Source organism: Dermacentor silvarum, chromosome 6, assembly GCF_013339745.2.
Source record: "Dermacentor silvarum isolate Dsil-2018 chromosome 6, BIME_Dsil_1.4, whole genome shotgun sequence".
Classification (NCBI taxonomy): domain Eukaryota; kingdom Metazoa; phylum Arthropoda; class Arachnida; order Ixodida; family Ixodidae; genus Dermacentor; species Dermacentor silvarum.
In genome coordinates, this window is record NC_051159.1 from 5136993 (window position 1) to 5153765 (window position 16773).

Below are 16773 nucleotides of genomic sequence, written 5' to 3' on the forward strand. Positions count from 1 at the left end.
CGTTCTGATCTCGTCGAAAACCTCCGAGCCACCCCCTTGAGGCACCGGCCACAGTCACCGACGCCGCGCGCATTCGGTGCACGATAAGTGGTTCTTGAGGGAAAGGGAAAGGTTGGCGCTATCTTCTGCAGCCCTTGAGGGAGCACGGCTCAGCGGGCAAAACACCGACGATCTCTACAAGAGTTCTGCGCGTTGCTGGTGCTGCTGAATGTCCAAGTTTATACAGCTGATAAAACTACTATCTCTACTCCGTATAGCTCGCTACTAATTTGCTATCGCAGTTGATGCTTCCCCTTTCGGGTGAAACTGCGACAATTTTTCTCTCGCTCTCATTCTCTCTTTCTCTCTCCCGAACATAGCGCGCTGCCGCGCGCATGCTCTCCTTAACGTCCCATGTCAAGGTAACATGTGCACGACTCGGAGTAGGAGGCGAAGCACACGCCGCTCCGCGAAGTGGTTGCTAGACAACGCGCAGTGACGTCATCGAACGCGCGAGTTTTACGCTTTCCTCATCAAAATTTGCCCTTGTGAAACCCAACTGAATTTCTATTTGTTTTTCAGGTTTAGCCTTCAGGGCGCATCCCAAGAGCATTTTCTTGGCTGGGCTAAGGTGCTCATTAATGTTGACTGGGCTGTTCTCGCCCTGGAAACCTAGAACAGAAGTGTTTACTCTGGATTTTGCTTGCTGCTTTCAAAACTTTATTCCTCACTGCCCTAGTAGAAAATTTTACTTCCATTTTCCTGAGCCTGCGCATGTCTAGAAGGAACGCAGTAAATGACATCAATATCTGATTCTTCTACATCCACTTTTTCACAGCTAGAGATTGCTGTCATTGTTGAAATTAGGTTTTCAGATGATGTCATTGGGATTCCCTTAATTTTGACGTTATTATTTAGACTGTACTGTTCCAAAGCAGTCAGTTCTTTCTTGACTTCGTTTAACTCCTTTGAGAGGTGGTCATTTTCTTTTTTTACTTCTGTATTTTCTGCCATGACTATGGCAAGTTCCGTTTTCACCGCAAGCAATTCAGCTTTGAACTCTTCGAAATTTTATTCATAAAGTACATAGGTGAGCAGCCTTGTCTAGAACGCGCGACCGGCGGCTTCTGGAGCTCTCCTGAGCCAGCCAGTGACGTCTAACGCTAGCTGCTGGGTCCGACGCCTACCGGTGGGTGCTGGGCACGTTTGGGCCGAGCAGCTACCGTTACACGTCGCTGGCTGGCTCCGGAAAGCCCCGGAAGCCGCCGTTCCGGTGTTCTAGACAAGGCTGCTCACGTCTGTACGTTCGATACTTAACAAGCTGAATTTCTTGCTGCAATAGTTTTTTTTTTTTTTTTTTGTTAAGTGCTTGTTCAGTTCGGCATGGTTGCCATTCATTCTGGCCGTTAACTCAGCGAGAGCCTTTGTCAGCTCTTTTACTGTTGAAGGCTGTTTGTCAGTCATGTTAAATATTCTTCACAGAGCAGTCCAGGAGCCGTAAATCATAAATGAAATAATTTTACAAGTGGCCAAAGTCAAGCACGTACCTGCATGAAGAAAAGCAAACGATTACGAACTGCCCGATCCTGCTGCTGCCTGGACTGCTCTGGAATGATGACAGCGTATGCTGTGGGCTGTGGTTTTGTAGCTGAATAGTGACATCACTGATACATGTGGGGCTGTGGTTTTCAATGGCGAGGTGAGTAGGACACATGACAGGGTCAACACATGTAGTCAAATTACTGCGAAGTGGAGATGTCAGCGGCAATTTCATGAGAGGGTACTTCAATGGTTTCGCCATCGTTTGTCGATCGATTTTCTGCATGAAGCAAAGCAAGCGATTACGGACCGTCCGATCCTGCTGCTGCCTGGACTGCTCTAGAATGATTTAGCGCGTCATCAGCCCAAACTTATTGGCTACCTTGTCGATGGTACAGGTGTTCTCCTAGACCCTGACAAAGTTCGTGCTGTCCGCAAGTTCGCGGTTTCGCGTTCTCAAGAGGTCCGCTGTTTTCTTAGATCTCTGATCTTATTTCTGGCAGTTTGTCATCAACTTCGCGGACATTGCACGCCCACTCACTGAACTCTCCAGAAGGAATGTTGCACTTTCTTTGGGTGTGGAACCAGCGACTGAATTTACAGCGCTGATATCTGCTCTCACATCACAACCAGTATTGGCTCATTTTGACTCCGCCGCTAGAACCGAGCTTCGCTCTGACGCAAGAGGCCATGGTATTGGGGCTATCCGCACTCAAATACAGAGTAGCGCAAATCATGTCAGAGTGTACGCCAGTCATCTCCTTTCTCCCATAGAGCAGAACTATTCGACTACTGTATGGGACAGCCAAGATCTCGTCTGGGCTATTACAGAATTCCGCTCGTGCCTATATCGTCGACCTTTGGCAGTTTTTACAGATCATCATGCGCTCTGCTGGCTGTGAAACATTAAAGATCCCATAGGTAGGCTCGGCTATTCGGCATTACGACTACAGGAGTACATGTTCTACGCAGTCTACAAATCTGCAAAGTTGCACAAGGATTCCGACTGCTTATCCCGCCACACCGTTTACCCACCCAGCTCCCCTGAACCTGAAGCTGATACCTGCGTCTCGGCCATGACGGACGTTTCTCATGTTGCTGACAAACATCGCCATGATCAAGGGTTGCTTTCCTTCATTGACCACCGTTGATCTAGCAATCCGGACGCTTCACGCAATATTGTCTAGCCTTTAAAGCGCTCCTAAACATTTCAAGTAAATACGCGCATCGAGTTCAGAATGCCGTCACGATCAACGATGACAAACGCTGAAGCGCTACGCGCCGCGGGCGCGCCACAAAAAATTGTGATTCTGTTTTGTGATTCTCCGTGAATTTATGTATTTCTGTGTGTGCCAAAGACCGGCAATAAAGAAAAAAAAAAAAAAAAAAGGGGGGGGCACGCCACAAAAAAAAAAAAAAAAAAAAAATCAATGCTGTCCTCCTCTCGTGGCCTTTCCGGTATCCCCAGCGTTCGTCACGATGTCAGCAGGGTGAATCTGGTGATGTCAGCGTCGGGGACGATGCCCATAGGTCGAACAAGAACCTACGACTTCCGGCTTGTCTGCCAGCTCGCGCTCCCTGCTCTGCATTGTGTTGCTCGCTTGTGCGCCCTTGCGAGTCGGTAATTACAGCCTGCAACGCAAGTGCCAAATCGCTCGCGTTCCAACACAGTCGTGCTTAGCGGTCTGATTAGCTGCGCGAACAGAGTGCGACAGTGATGGCCTTTCTAGACGAGCGCGCAACACAGGGTCTATAGCGGCACGCTTCGCATGAACACGGGCCGGCACCGCAGCAACAGCGATATCGCTCGGCGGCGTCGATATCGTCGCTAGGCCTTTTCCGGCTCACTTCAAAGCTAAAGCATACGACGCTTCGGAATGAATTACCGTCGCTCACAAGCCGCAATATTTTCTTACCGTTGTTATCGCTCTTCGCAATAATTGTACACGAAGAAGAAAACACGCTTATATTAGCGGCGCCGTCGGCTGCGATGCGAGCACAGCCGAGCCGGTTTTGTCCCGTCGGTAGCCGTGCATGGCTGCAGCTGAGCTCGACAAGTATCGGAGCTCTCGAGTTCATGTTTAACGTTTGACAGAGGATATTGTTCTTCATAAAATGTACAATTTACGCATCACTTTATCTAGGAAAAATTATTTTGCTTGGAACAGAAGCTGCAGCCGATGTTTTCGTCGCCGGTGGCGGAGGCGCGCAGCTTCGCAGTGGTCGATTGGCCCGTTGATAGTGTTGCGGGCGGTGCGCCGGCCGAACTACCGTCTACTTTGGACACCTCTCGCGCGGCAGACGTTCTATAGGGCACGGGAGGCTGGTTCGCCGTCGGTATATTTGCCGCTCGCATGGACGTGCCTTCACCGGAAGTGGGAGGTGTTTTGAGAAGCGCGTTGGCGATGACGTTTGTCACGTGACATTTGGAGCAGCACTCGGCGAGGAGAGAGACCAGCCGACGAGGAGAAGTAGCGAAGGCAAGAGCGAAACGAGCAAGGGCCGTTTTTCGATCATCAAACGCGTGTAACTACGCTATTACGGCACCATTTCGAAAAATTCTCGCGGCTACGTGTTCGTTGTAGACTCGTGCACAACTGCAACACCATAACTAAATTTCGCCCTCTGGATGGTTTAGGGGCCCTTAAGGACAACGTTTTGTACCGGCGGAACTTGCACCCGGATGGCGCGGAACTTCTTGTCCCAGGCATGTCGCTTTCAGCCCATTCAAGTCCTCTACCGAGCCGTTTTATCGCGTGTGACTTGACTTGTTAGTTTCTTCCCCACATCGACCTAGGCAAACAAATGGGTTGCGGTCGCTACGGATTGTACCACGCGATATACGATCACTCGAGCACTGCCGACCAGCTGCGGAACTGATGTTGCTGATTTCTTACTCTAAGACATCATCCTTCAGCATGGCGTGCCTTGTAGCTACTAACACACCATGGTCGCTGCTTTCTGTCACGCGTTGTTGACGACCTTCTCTGCCCCTGTGCTACTCATCACAAGTTTTCCACTTCCTATCATCCCCATACTAGCTACCTTACCGAAAGTCTGAACCGCACACTCACCGTCATGCTCTCCTTGTATGTTTCCGGTGGTCACAGCGATTGGGTCATTGCTCTGCCGTTTGTCACCTCCGCCTTCAATTCATCACATCATAAAACGGCTGGCTACTCACCCTTTTATTTTCTGTTTGGCCGTCACCCTCTTTCGCCCTTTCGATACCACGCTTCCGTCTGATTCAGCGTCAACCACTTCAAATACTCATTCCTCCATCACCTTTGCGGCCATTGCACGCACGGTAGCCCGCGATCGGCTCTCTTCATCACAGGCCGCACAGTATCCCTCTATGATCGTCGACACAGATATGCCTACTTCCCTCCGGGCTCTCGTCCTGCTCTGGCTCCCATCTCGTTGTGTTAGCCTTTGCGACAAGCTACTGTCACACTGAGTTGGGCTCTATTGAGTCGTGCGCCAAGTAACATCGGTCACCTGCGAAATATCTCCACTGACACCCAAGTCATCTATCATCACACCACCAAGCGACATCTTGGGTGTTTACTGCCTCAAACTTTATAACTGCAATACGCCTGCCTGAAGCATAGCGAGCACCAGAATGGTGCTTCATCCGCCGGAGTTACGGCACCGTTGAGCGATGAAGACAACCATGAGGTCATGACTGAACACTCGAGCTAGGCGGAAGCCTATGTTTCGTTCTGCTGTGTAGCTTTACAAGTACCGACCCCCCCCCCCCCCCCCCCCCCCCAGCTACTGCCGATCAAATACTCCTCCTAACAATTTTGTGCAGCTCATGACTACTAATAATGCTCGTGCTTCAGCATGTTTCTTTGTAATTTTCGTTATTCTCGATTATCTGTCAATATCGGAAAAGGTAATCTTGTGTAAACAGTGTCACACGAATCTGCTGTTTGGAAGTCGTAGTCTGTCCTCTGATAAAGTTATCAGTCAAGTTTTGATACAGTTATTGCTTAACTCAGTCAGTTGCCGTCGAAAGAACACACATTATGCCTTTGGTTACCACACATAAAAATAATTGCTGGTATGTGTGGCACGAGGTTGCGTTTATGACAGTTACTGCTGTGTGGTGTTCGTGAATTTGTACGCAGCGTAAAAATACATTTCGCGCTCAGATACAGCCGTGCTTTTTACTAGCGCTGAAGTAGCACTTATACGCAGCAGTCTGCTTTAATGTGGTCTGACACCCATGCTTAAACATCTCACAAACTAAATCAAGAGTTCGCAGCCTTTGTGTATGTGTGTATTTTATATGGTAACATGTTCCACTAGGGCATGCACTTTGAAAAGAGTGCCCAATAGAAAAAAAAAGTCTCTGAACTCCCTCAGCAGACACAGAAGCAGAAAGCAGTAAAGCACATGTATATTTCTCCTTGGCTTTGCACTGATTCCGTGCCACCGCATGTTGCTCCTTACTTAACATTTATGTTAATTTATTTGTGCTGTTTCAGACAAACACATCGAGTACTTCGCATAATTTATCCATAAAGGTGAAAACTATTTACATCTAATGCGAACTATACCGAGACAAAATAATTCGTAAGCCATATGTGCCTCAAAAAATGGCACAATACATTTTAGGTCATCATATTTCGCTACAGCCTTTACATGACCAAACGGAACTACGAATTGGCTAAATTAAATTCACAATTTTGATTTAAAAAAGCTGCCTTGAAGAAGATATTTCTGGTATGCTCAAGTTGATGTTCTACATTTTTTAAAGCATTAAATGCTTTTAGCTCCCGTTTTAGGCGACCTTCAAGAAACCATGAGTCAAAACCCAGAGCAGTTGTCCGGGCACTGAAGACGAGAATGGGGCAAGAACGAAACGAGAGCACAGACATCGTCGCGAGAGCAAAACGAGATCATCCGGGTAACCAGTCAAAATTTGAGAAAATGCGGTCTCTGGCCACCAACACTTTGTACAGGACCGCATATTACATAGGCTAGTTACTGCCCGAACAAGTTATAAAAAAAATATTGCTCCCGATTTCTTCCTAATGTTTGTTCACAATATCACTCAAGCTTTAACTTCTAGTACGCTGAAGTTTAATTTGTCATTTCCAATAGCGACGTTCAAAAGGTAGATACAGTGCACCATACACTTGATTGTCATCTTTTGGCGCTGGGACAGGGTTGTCTGTGCTCTCTTCAACGCCAGCGGTCCGTGAATTTCGCGGCGCGGGTTTTGCGCCGCCTCCTTCGAGAGATGGCGCCACACTGCGTGACAAGGCGCAGTGTCCGGCGCGCCGCGGATGGTTGATTGGCCGAGACGAGACTTGCAACGATGTTCAGTTCAAAACAGGTTCACTTCGGTCTCAGTAAGCTTTCAGGCCTGCGTCGCGGCAACAATCTGCTTTGTCGGTAGCCATTTCATGCTTACATCTACTCTGGATTACGGGAGAGCCATCACTTTTTATTTGAATCAAAGAGCGGTAGAAGCGCCACATGCAGAGCGTACGGTCAAATATACTCATGCTAGTATAAACTCTATGACGTCAATGGCATCTCGTTACAAAAAGCGCGCAACGATTGGTTTACTAAGACCTCTCTATTCGCCCATGCAGATCCGCAGATTCGTCTTTGACTTGGACGATAAGGTGTTCAGGCGGGTCGGCTGGGCCTTCTTCGACCTCGGCATGGAAGTCTACAAGCAACAGCATCTGTCCTGTGAAGAATACCATTACAAAGAATTTTCCGCGACTGGCCGTCGCCAAGCCTATCCTAACCGAAAACCGAAACCGCAGGTTCAACGTCACAATAAAATAGATTCATTGCTATAGTACAACCAACTCAAGAGCTTTTGGTGCTTCTGCTGTGGGCCTTTAATCTTCAGATGTGTTAATACCGACAGCTGTGTGACTTACACGTGCGAGCGCCTTACCATAGATGCTTCAAGGCAATTTTGCTCTTCCAGGCAATTCTGAAGTCAATATGAAAATCATTTTGTGTAACTTAAGTTACCGTGTCATGTATAACACGCAGGCTATAGACTGCTCCTGAAAGCATGCTGAACAATACTGTTTCTTTTAATTTAGCTATTCTATTATTTTTGAATTTGTCAAACATTTGCCACTGCGGAGTGGTACCCTGTGGTTCACTTTTGAAGGTTAAGCTGTCAGTGTTTTCTGCATTTAAAATAGGTCAAAAGGTTTTAAAAGCTATACTGTTATGTATTATAACTGTATTTTTGCGTTATTCGAGGGGTAGGACTGTTGAAACGAAGGAGCTGTGCGACAGCAGTATTTAATTTGTGTTGGCCTCAAAATTTTCCTGCAGTTATCAATATACCTGGTGGTTCAGCATACGATATTTTCGTGTTGCAATAAGATACAGGGTTTTTTCTTATACGCACCAAATTTTTAAAATTAGAAATATATAAATCTTGGTCACGTTATGTTTGCCATTCGAGCGTACGGATTGGCGGCCTCTAGATAAGAGCAATTTCCGCCCTTACGTGCGTAATTAGCGAAGTTACGGTAATTAACTTACTAATTATCAACAATACGTGGCTACAGACAATGAGTACTTTGGGGCCCGTCGTCGACACTACCTATCCCAACGATCAAATTTCGAATAGCGGAGTTCATGTGGGAGATACGCGAACAATTAGCTCCCTTGTCAGGCTCCTTGAAACCGAAACTGGCCGCAAAAGGCGGGTTTGTGTCGTCGATGTCGACGAAAGGCGGGGGGGGGGGGGTGGCGACATCGACGACACAGACGCGCTTTTAATTATAAAGTTAATTACCGTAACTTCGCTAATTACGCACGTATGTGCGGAAATTTATCTTTATCTAGAGGCCGCCAATCAGTACACTCGAATGCTAAACATAGCATGACCAAGATACATATTTTTCTCATTTTAAAAATTTGGTGCAGCTGAAAAAAAGTAACAGGCTTGCTCGGCACACGCAGCACAGTCACAGCGTAAGCTGGCTGAGCGGCGCCAGAGTAGCTCCAATTTCGGCACCACGCACAACAAGGTCTTCACGGGAAAGTGTCTTCGCCTCGATTTTGACGCGAACGATCTGAACTGTCCGGCAGGCGTCGACGGCGAGCTGCGGCTTGTAATGCTCTCTGCACAGCAGTCGGCTGAGCCCTATGATGCCTGGTTGTAGCCGCGCACGTAGCTCTACGATTGGCTTCTTCAGCAGCGGTTCGTGCCTTGCGAGGAGACGCCATAACGTGTACCGAAGAGGTACCCAGAATATGTGGGGCACATCTAACGTCGGGATAGCGTTGATTGCGCGCCTCGTCTGAATCGCATCGCGTCTGAATCGCATCTCGTCGCACGCGGCGGTTGCAGGCAAGTTAACTAGATGGCGCCACCATACTGGCGGAGGCTCGGGTCGTCTGCGCCTGCGCGCCGGCCTATAGGGCGCGTATAAAGGGCATTTGTCTTCTGCCTGATAGCAAGAGCAAGCGCTTGCGTGGCTCAGCAGTAAAGTATCCGACTCGCACGCAGGGGGCATGGGTTCGATTCCGGCGGAGAGCAGGTACTTTTTTTCGTATTTCCGGCGATAGCGGTGAAGGGGCGGCGGCGGCATCATCGCGACCACAAACGGCTATTGGAATGAGCCCATAACAGCTTACGCTGTAAAACAACCCTGTCTATTAACGCGTCTCTTGGATCTAGAAGGCTTTTACGGCGCTGAAGGGGAAGAAGAACAGCGTAGACTCGCCGCCCAGGCGGTTGATATGCTCGGCCTGTAATATCTGGCTGAATAAATGTCTACTACTACTACTACGGAGGCAGAAGGAAGCGCAAGGAAAAGCGGACAAAACGTATTTAGTTTGGGCTGGAATGATGCACCGCGAACTGACGGGTCGGCACGCAGAACTTGACGGCACTGCACTGGCAGCGAGGCGTCCATTGCCCCAATGATGCAAGGGTGGCAGCGTTGAAAGTGGCCATCTTGTGTGGAGGCTGCCCTTCCAAACCGTTCATGTACTTGCCTACCTTCTATTTTGCACACAAGTGAAACCTGCGACTTCACTTGACTTTAACTTCAGTCAACCAAGAGACAAGGCTGGCTTCAGGAAGGATATTCTACGATGGATCATATCCATGTCATCAATCAGGTTATCGACAAATCTGCGGAGCACAACCAACCTCTCTGTATGGCTTTCATAGATTATGAAAAGGCATTTGATTAGTTGAGATATCAGCAGTCATAAAGGCATTGCGAAATCAAGGAGTACAGGAGGCATACGTGAATATATTGGCAACTATCTACAAGGATTCCACAGCTACTTTGGTTCTCCAGATGAAAAGTATAAAGTTACTTATAACAAATGGGTCAGGCAAGGAGACACAATCTCTCCAATGCTATTCACTACATGCTTAGGAGGAGTATCTAAGCTCTTGGATTGCGAAGTGTTGAGGATCAATGGCGAATATCTCAGCAACCTTCAGTTTGCAGATAGCATTGTCCTATTCGGCAACAAAGTAGTACGTTTAATCTAGGTCAATTACTCACAGCGGACCCTGACCATGAGAAGGAAATTTGCCGAAGAGTAAGATTGGGTTGGAGTGCATACAGCAGGTATTACGAAATCCTGACTGGGAGCTTATACCATTGCAGTTGAAAAGAACAGTGTACAATCATTGCATTCTACCGGTGCTAACATATGGGGCAAAAACTTGGAGGTTACCAAAGAAGCTCGAGAACAAGTTAAGGATCGGAGAAAGAGCGATGGAACGAAAAAAAAATGTCGCAGTTTCGCCCGAAAGGCGAAGCATCAATTGCGATAGCAAATTGGTACAGAGCTATTCGGAGTAGGGATAGTAGAGTAGTTTTATCAGCCGCATAAACTTGGACACATTCTCTTTCTAACTGAATTGACAAGCGTGGTGTCATCGCGCACAAGCAAACATGAATAGATCACACTGAATGACCGCAGACAACGACTGTCAAAACCCTGGCGCGGCCGCTGCAGCGGGCGAAGAATCGTGCGGTCTATCGCTTTAACGGAAACTGAGCGGCGAATGGACAGCGCATAAAGGTCAGCCGTGTGGAGACACGGCCGCGCTCGACTGGCGCGCGCGCTCGCTCGCTTCTGAAGAAGCGAGTGCGCGCGCCAGTCGAGCCCCGGCCGTGGTGGAGATAAAGAGACGGTGCGGGCGACGGCCACCACAGCCAGTGCAAGCGTATTTGTTGGCAGAGTAGAAGCTGCTCCCCCGTCCCTCCCGCGCTGCGTCCCCGCCTTTTTTTTGCTTTCGCGTGGGAGATTGCGTTGCCAGTTCTCCTTGCGCTGGGTTGCAAGATAAGCATTTGGTGCCGTAGCACAGCGTCGCCCCGCCTCCCTCCCCCCCATACCCCCACGGCCTTTTGGGCGACAATCGCGTTTGCTTTCCGCCGTGCGTTGGCTCTCCGTGATAGCGCGCGTCCCCCGCGCGCTTTTACTTTTACGGCGCGCGGCGACGATTTTATCGCGCTTGGAATCTATACGGAACCTCACGGCGACGGCGATGACGACGGCGACGGCGACGCCGACGGCAGAAATCCCGTTGAAGTGTCCATATAATTGCTATCGCAATAAAATGTTAGGCCTTCAGTCAGGAAGAGATCAGTGTGGATCAAAGAGCAAATGGGGATAGAAAAAAATGGAGCTGGGCAGGCCATGTAACACGTAGGATGGATAACCGGTGGACCGTTAGAGTTACATAATGGATACCAAGAGAAGGGAAGCGCAGTCGAAGACGGCAGAAAACTAGGTGGGGTGATGAAGTTAGGAAATTTGCAGGCGAAAGTTGGAATCCGCGAACGCAATACAGGGGTAATTGAAGATCGCTTTCGTCCTGTAGTGGACATAAATATAGGCTGATGATGATTATGATGAAAGCTGTAGTGAGCAACGATAATCGTGTAGGATTTAACATGAACTTCCAGACATTGTATAAAGCTGTAGAGGTTTACACTACCTTTAATTTAATTTTATTTATTAAATATAAAAAATTCATAAACGAAAAGCTAACTTTTTTCTCAAGGTTAGCTCTTCGTGGTTCACCGTAGGACCACGCGATCCAGGCCAAAAATATTGTTACAGTGCGTTAAAGGTAGTGGAGTGGCAGCGTCAGCAGCAACAACAACATTAGGAGAGCAGCGAGGTAGAGAAGGACGACGTGTAGTACCGGCACCCACTTGCCCTACGGCTCCCTGCCAATAAACGCCTTCTACACACCCCGTAACAAAGTGGTGGAAGGTGTTGGGTATCTAAGCATCCAACGACGGAATCACTACCGCCTGAACCTCGTCGCAGTCGTCGACTGGCGGGACGTCCACCATCCTCAACAGCAGGCATGTCCCGAGGAACTGAAGCTCCGAGGCCGACGGGCTCTTCGCAACTTTACAAGGAGCCACCCAGCTTTGCCGGGACTGGCGGTGAGGACGTGGACGAGTGTTGGAAGCAGTACCGACGGGTGAGCAAACATAACGGCTGGGACTACACCGCTCAGCTGTCAAATGTTGTGTTCCCACTCACGAACACTGCGCTCATGTGGTACGACAACCACGAGAACACGCTTACGACCTGGGATACGTTTGTCCAATAACTGAAAAAGCGCTTTGGGGACTCCGCAGCAAGAAAGAAGCGAGCTGAACAGACTCTGTCCCAAAGGGCCCAACTCTCGCGCGAAACCTGTAATATGTACATAGAAGAGGTCCTCAAGCTATGTAGACTCGTGGATTCTAGCATGTCCGATGAAGATAAGGTGGGTCATCTTAAGGGCATTGCTGAAGATGTATACCAGTTCTTAATAGTAAAATAAAACCTGACATCTGTGGCCGACGTCATTCAACATTGCCGCACGTTTGAAGCACTGAAGATGCGTCGCGTGGCACCGAAATTTGGCCGTTTCGCTAATGTGCCGACATTGGCCTGCGTTGACGCGAGCACACCATCCGATCTGTCGTCGGCGATACGACACCCACCAACCGGCCACGCTTCGACAACGAGCAGCAGCGCCGCACTTCTTATCCGGCGCAGCGGTACCGTACCACTTATTCAGGGTACAGAGAATATGACGATCATGACAGATACCCCATGCTCGCTGGTAGAAATGAAGGCTTTGAACAGCATCGTGAATTTCGGCCTCCTCGTGTGTGCTATAGCTTGCGGTGTCCCTGGCCACATCGCCAGATTTTGCGACCGCCGCCGACCTTTCCGAGAAGAACCTTCACGAGCAACGTACCAGTCAAATTATCGACCCTTTTGCAAGTCATGCTCTCCACGCCCGCCAACCAATCGTGGAATTCGTCAAGGTAGCTTCCGGAACCCGTCACCAGCCTCCGATCGCAGCTTAACGCCACCGCCTGCTCCACGTACTCGGCGGTCGCCATCGCCGCGGTGTCGCCTGCTATCCCCACCACCGGAAAACTAGGTAGTGCGGCCGATGGGGGTGAAGTCGCTGGATACCGTTCGCTGCCAACCGACATTCCTCTGCCAGTTCTAATGCTGAAAAACAAAGTTCACGTCCTTATTGACGATATACCTACAATGGCTCCTGTGGATACTGGGGCAACAATTTCCGTGATGAGCTTAAATTTTAAAGCCCTAGTGGGACAAAAAGTGATGTTTTCTTTGAACAATATTTCCACGTTTCGAAGTGTTAGTGGTGACACGTTGTGCCCGATCGGTGTTTGTACTGCGGATGTGTGTTTGTGAGGGAAAGTATTTACTACTAAATTAGCCGTTATTCCTCGATCCACGCATGATGTTATTTTAGGCATCGATTTCTTGCAGGAGTGTGGTGCAAGCGTTGACTGTCGAAATGGGCAGCTTTCGGTACAACACGAGGGTATGACCGGACTCATGGAGAACTCGCCACGTGAAGAAGTTGCCTTTTGTGTTCCTGAGGACATCGTCATTCCCTCAGTATACGCTGTATGGGTTCTGGTCATTTGCTCTGGTATCAACCCCGCCACATTTGATGCCGCAACAGAGCCTCTTCATTCGGCCTGTGTAAAGAAGAACGTTTTGGTTCCGCATTGTTTAGTGTCGGTAGTTGATGGACACTCTGGATTATGGGCAATGAACTATGCGGCCCAGCCCATACTTCTCCCTTCTGGCATGAAGCTCGCTCTCTTCAAAGAAGAGACACCGGCGTTACTGGCTGTACTCGGAGCTGCAGACGAGTCCCACCATCCCTGCCCTCCGGACTCGAAACTTCTTCAGATGGTGAGCAAGTCCCTCAGCACGAGTGAACGCTACACGTTATTGGATGTTCTATCGAAGCACTCGCAAGTGTTTGACTTTTCCCAGACTGACACGACTGCCCCAAATTCCGACGCCTAGAAATACGCCATCGTATAAATACCGGATCGGCGCACCCTATACGACATAAGCCATACAGAGTATCCCGGATTGAGCACAAGATAATTGGCGAGCCAAGTTCAGGAAATGCTGTACAAAGGGATAATTCAGGAGTCCGCGAGTACCCTGGGCTGCACCTGTCATTCTCGTTAAAAAGAAAGATGGCAGTTGGCGATTCTGCGTTGATTATCGGCATCTAAATAACGTTACCAAGAAAGATGTCTACCCACTTCCGCGTATAGATGATGCCTTAGACTGCCTTCATTCGGCTTCTTTTCTTCTGTAGACTCGATATCCGGCTACTGGCAAATCCCGATGCATGCCGAGGATAAGGAAAAAACGGCGTTCGTAACACCCGATGGACTTTTTGAATTCAATGTCATGCCATTGGGCTGTGCAAAGCACCCGCCACCTTCGAACGATTCATAGATACCATTCTGCGAGGTCTAAAGTGGGAGATATGCAGGTGCTACCTGGACGATGTTATTATTTTTGGGCGCACATTTCACGAGCACAACACGCGTCTCGGTATTGTACTCAGCTGCATACAGAAGGCTTGTCTTGTGCTAAACTCTAAAAAATGTCATTTTGGTGAGTGCCAAGCCTTGGTGTTGGGACATCTTGTGGACAAAGACGGCGTCAGGCCTGACCCTGCGAAGACAGAGGCTGTTGAAGCATTTGAACCACCTCAGTCTGTGAAACAACTACGCAGCTTTCTAGGGCTCTGCTTCTATTTCCGGCGGTTCATTCCTCGATTTGCTGGCGCCGCTTATCCCTTAACAAGCCTCCTGCACAAGAACGCCGCTTTCGAGTGGACGCCTGATTGTTCTGCTTCCTTTCGACAGCTAAGGTTTCTACTGACGTCACGACCGATCCTCCGACACTTCAATCCTTCCGCGCCAACAGAAGTCCACACAGATGCGAGTGGTGTAGGTCTTGGTGCTGTTCTGATTCAGTGATTGGATGACAAAGAACACGTCATCGCCTACGCAAGTCGCTCATTAAGCAAACCCGAGCGTAACTACACAGTGACTGAGCATGAATGTCTTGCTGTTATTTTTGTGGTGCAGCGATTTTGGTCGTACCTCTATGGTAGTCAACGTGTACAATCATTGCATTCTACCGGTGCTAACATATGGGGCAGAAACTTGGAGGTTAACAAAGAAGCTCGAAAACAAGTTAAGGACCGCGCAAAGAGCAATGGAACGAAAAATGTTGGGACTAACTTTAAGAGACACGAAGAGAGCGGTGTGGATCAGAGAACAAACTGGAATAGCTGATATTCTAGTTGACATTAAGCGGAAGAAATGGAGCTGGGCAGGCCATGTAATGCGTAGGATGGATAACCGGTGGACCATTAGGGTTACAGAATGGATGCCAAAAGAAGGGAAGCGCAGTCGAGGTCGGCAGAAAACCAGATGGGGTGATGAAGTTAGGAAATTTGCAGGCGCAAGTTGGAATACGCTAGCGCAAGACAGGGGTAATTGGAGATCGCAGGGAGAGGCCTTCGTCCTGCAATGGAAATAAAATGTAGGCTGATGATGACGATGATGATGTATGGGTGATACTTTACGATCGTCACAGATCATCATTCTTTGTGCTGGCTCGTGAATCTTCGCGATCCATCCGGACGCCTTGCACGATGGACCCTGCGTCTGCAAGAGTACAGCTTCACTGTATCCTAGAATAGCGGCCCCCGACATGCTGATGCCGATTGCCTTTCCCGGATGCCTCTTAGTACAATGGCATGCGACGCCGACAGTTTCGACCACCTCATCGCATCCGTACAGCATGATTTCCCTGATGCCACAACCTTCGCAAGAAAGCAGCGTGATGACCCGAGTTTAGAGCCACTTTTTTCTTCCGCGAAAGAGTCGACATTGTGTAGTTTCTGTTTTGCGCGTCGTGCACGATGATCCAACTTCAGGCAATTTAGGCTCCACGCGGACACTCCATCGTGCCAAAGAAAGGTTTCACTGGCCTCAAATGCGCAAGACCACAGAGACGTTGCCACTTGCGCCGAGTGTCAGTCACAAGAGACCTACAGCAGCCCCAGCCGGTTTCTTACAGGCTGTGGTGCCACCAAGTTTCCCCTTTGAGCAAGTAGGCATCGATCTCATAGGACCGTTCCCACGTTCTTCCACAGGCAACCGCTGGATCATAGTGTGTGCCGACTACCTGACTCGGTTCTGCGAAACGGCAGCCCTACCCTCTGCAACTGCAAGCGAGGTTTCACAGTTTATGCTGCATTGCATTATACTTCGGCATGGTCCCCCTCCAGTGATCATTAGCGACCGTGGCCGTCAGTTCACAGCTGATGTTGTTGAAGAACTTCTACGTTTGTGCGCCTCCAACCTGCGACATTCAACGCCTTATCACCCGCAAACCAATGGTCTGACAGAACGCACGCACAGAACACTTGTGAACGTGATCTCCATGTACGTAAGCTCGGACCACAAGAACTGGGACGAAGTATTGCCGTTCGTCACTTACGCATACAACACCGCGTAACATGAGACCACAGGATACAGTCCGTTTTTCCTGTTTTACGCTCGTCCGCCAAGGTACACATTGGACACTATCCTTTTGGCACTCACGACGACTCTTGTATCGCGGTAACATTCTGCCGAGCGGAGGAGGCTCGGCGCATCGCTCGATTACGTACTCTAGCTTCACAAAAGCAGTACAAATCCCGATACCATTGTCGACACCGGCAAGTCACTTACGATCCGGGTGACTTGGTGTGGCTATGGACTCCCGTGCGTAAATGTGGTCTATCTCAAAAACTGCTCGCTGACTATGTTGGACCGTTTATTGTGCTTGAGCGTCTCAGCGAGGTGAATTATAGTGTTGCGCGCCTCACTTCCAATGGGATGCGGTCATCGAAGACCGACATCA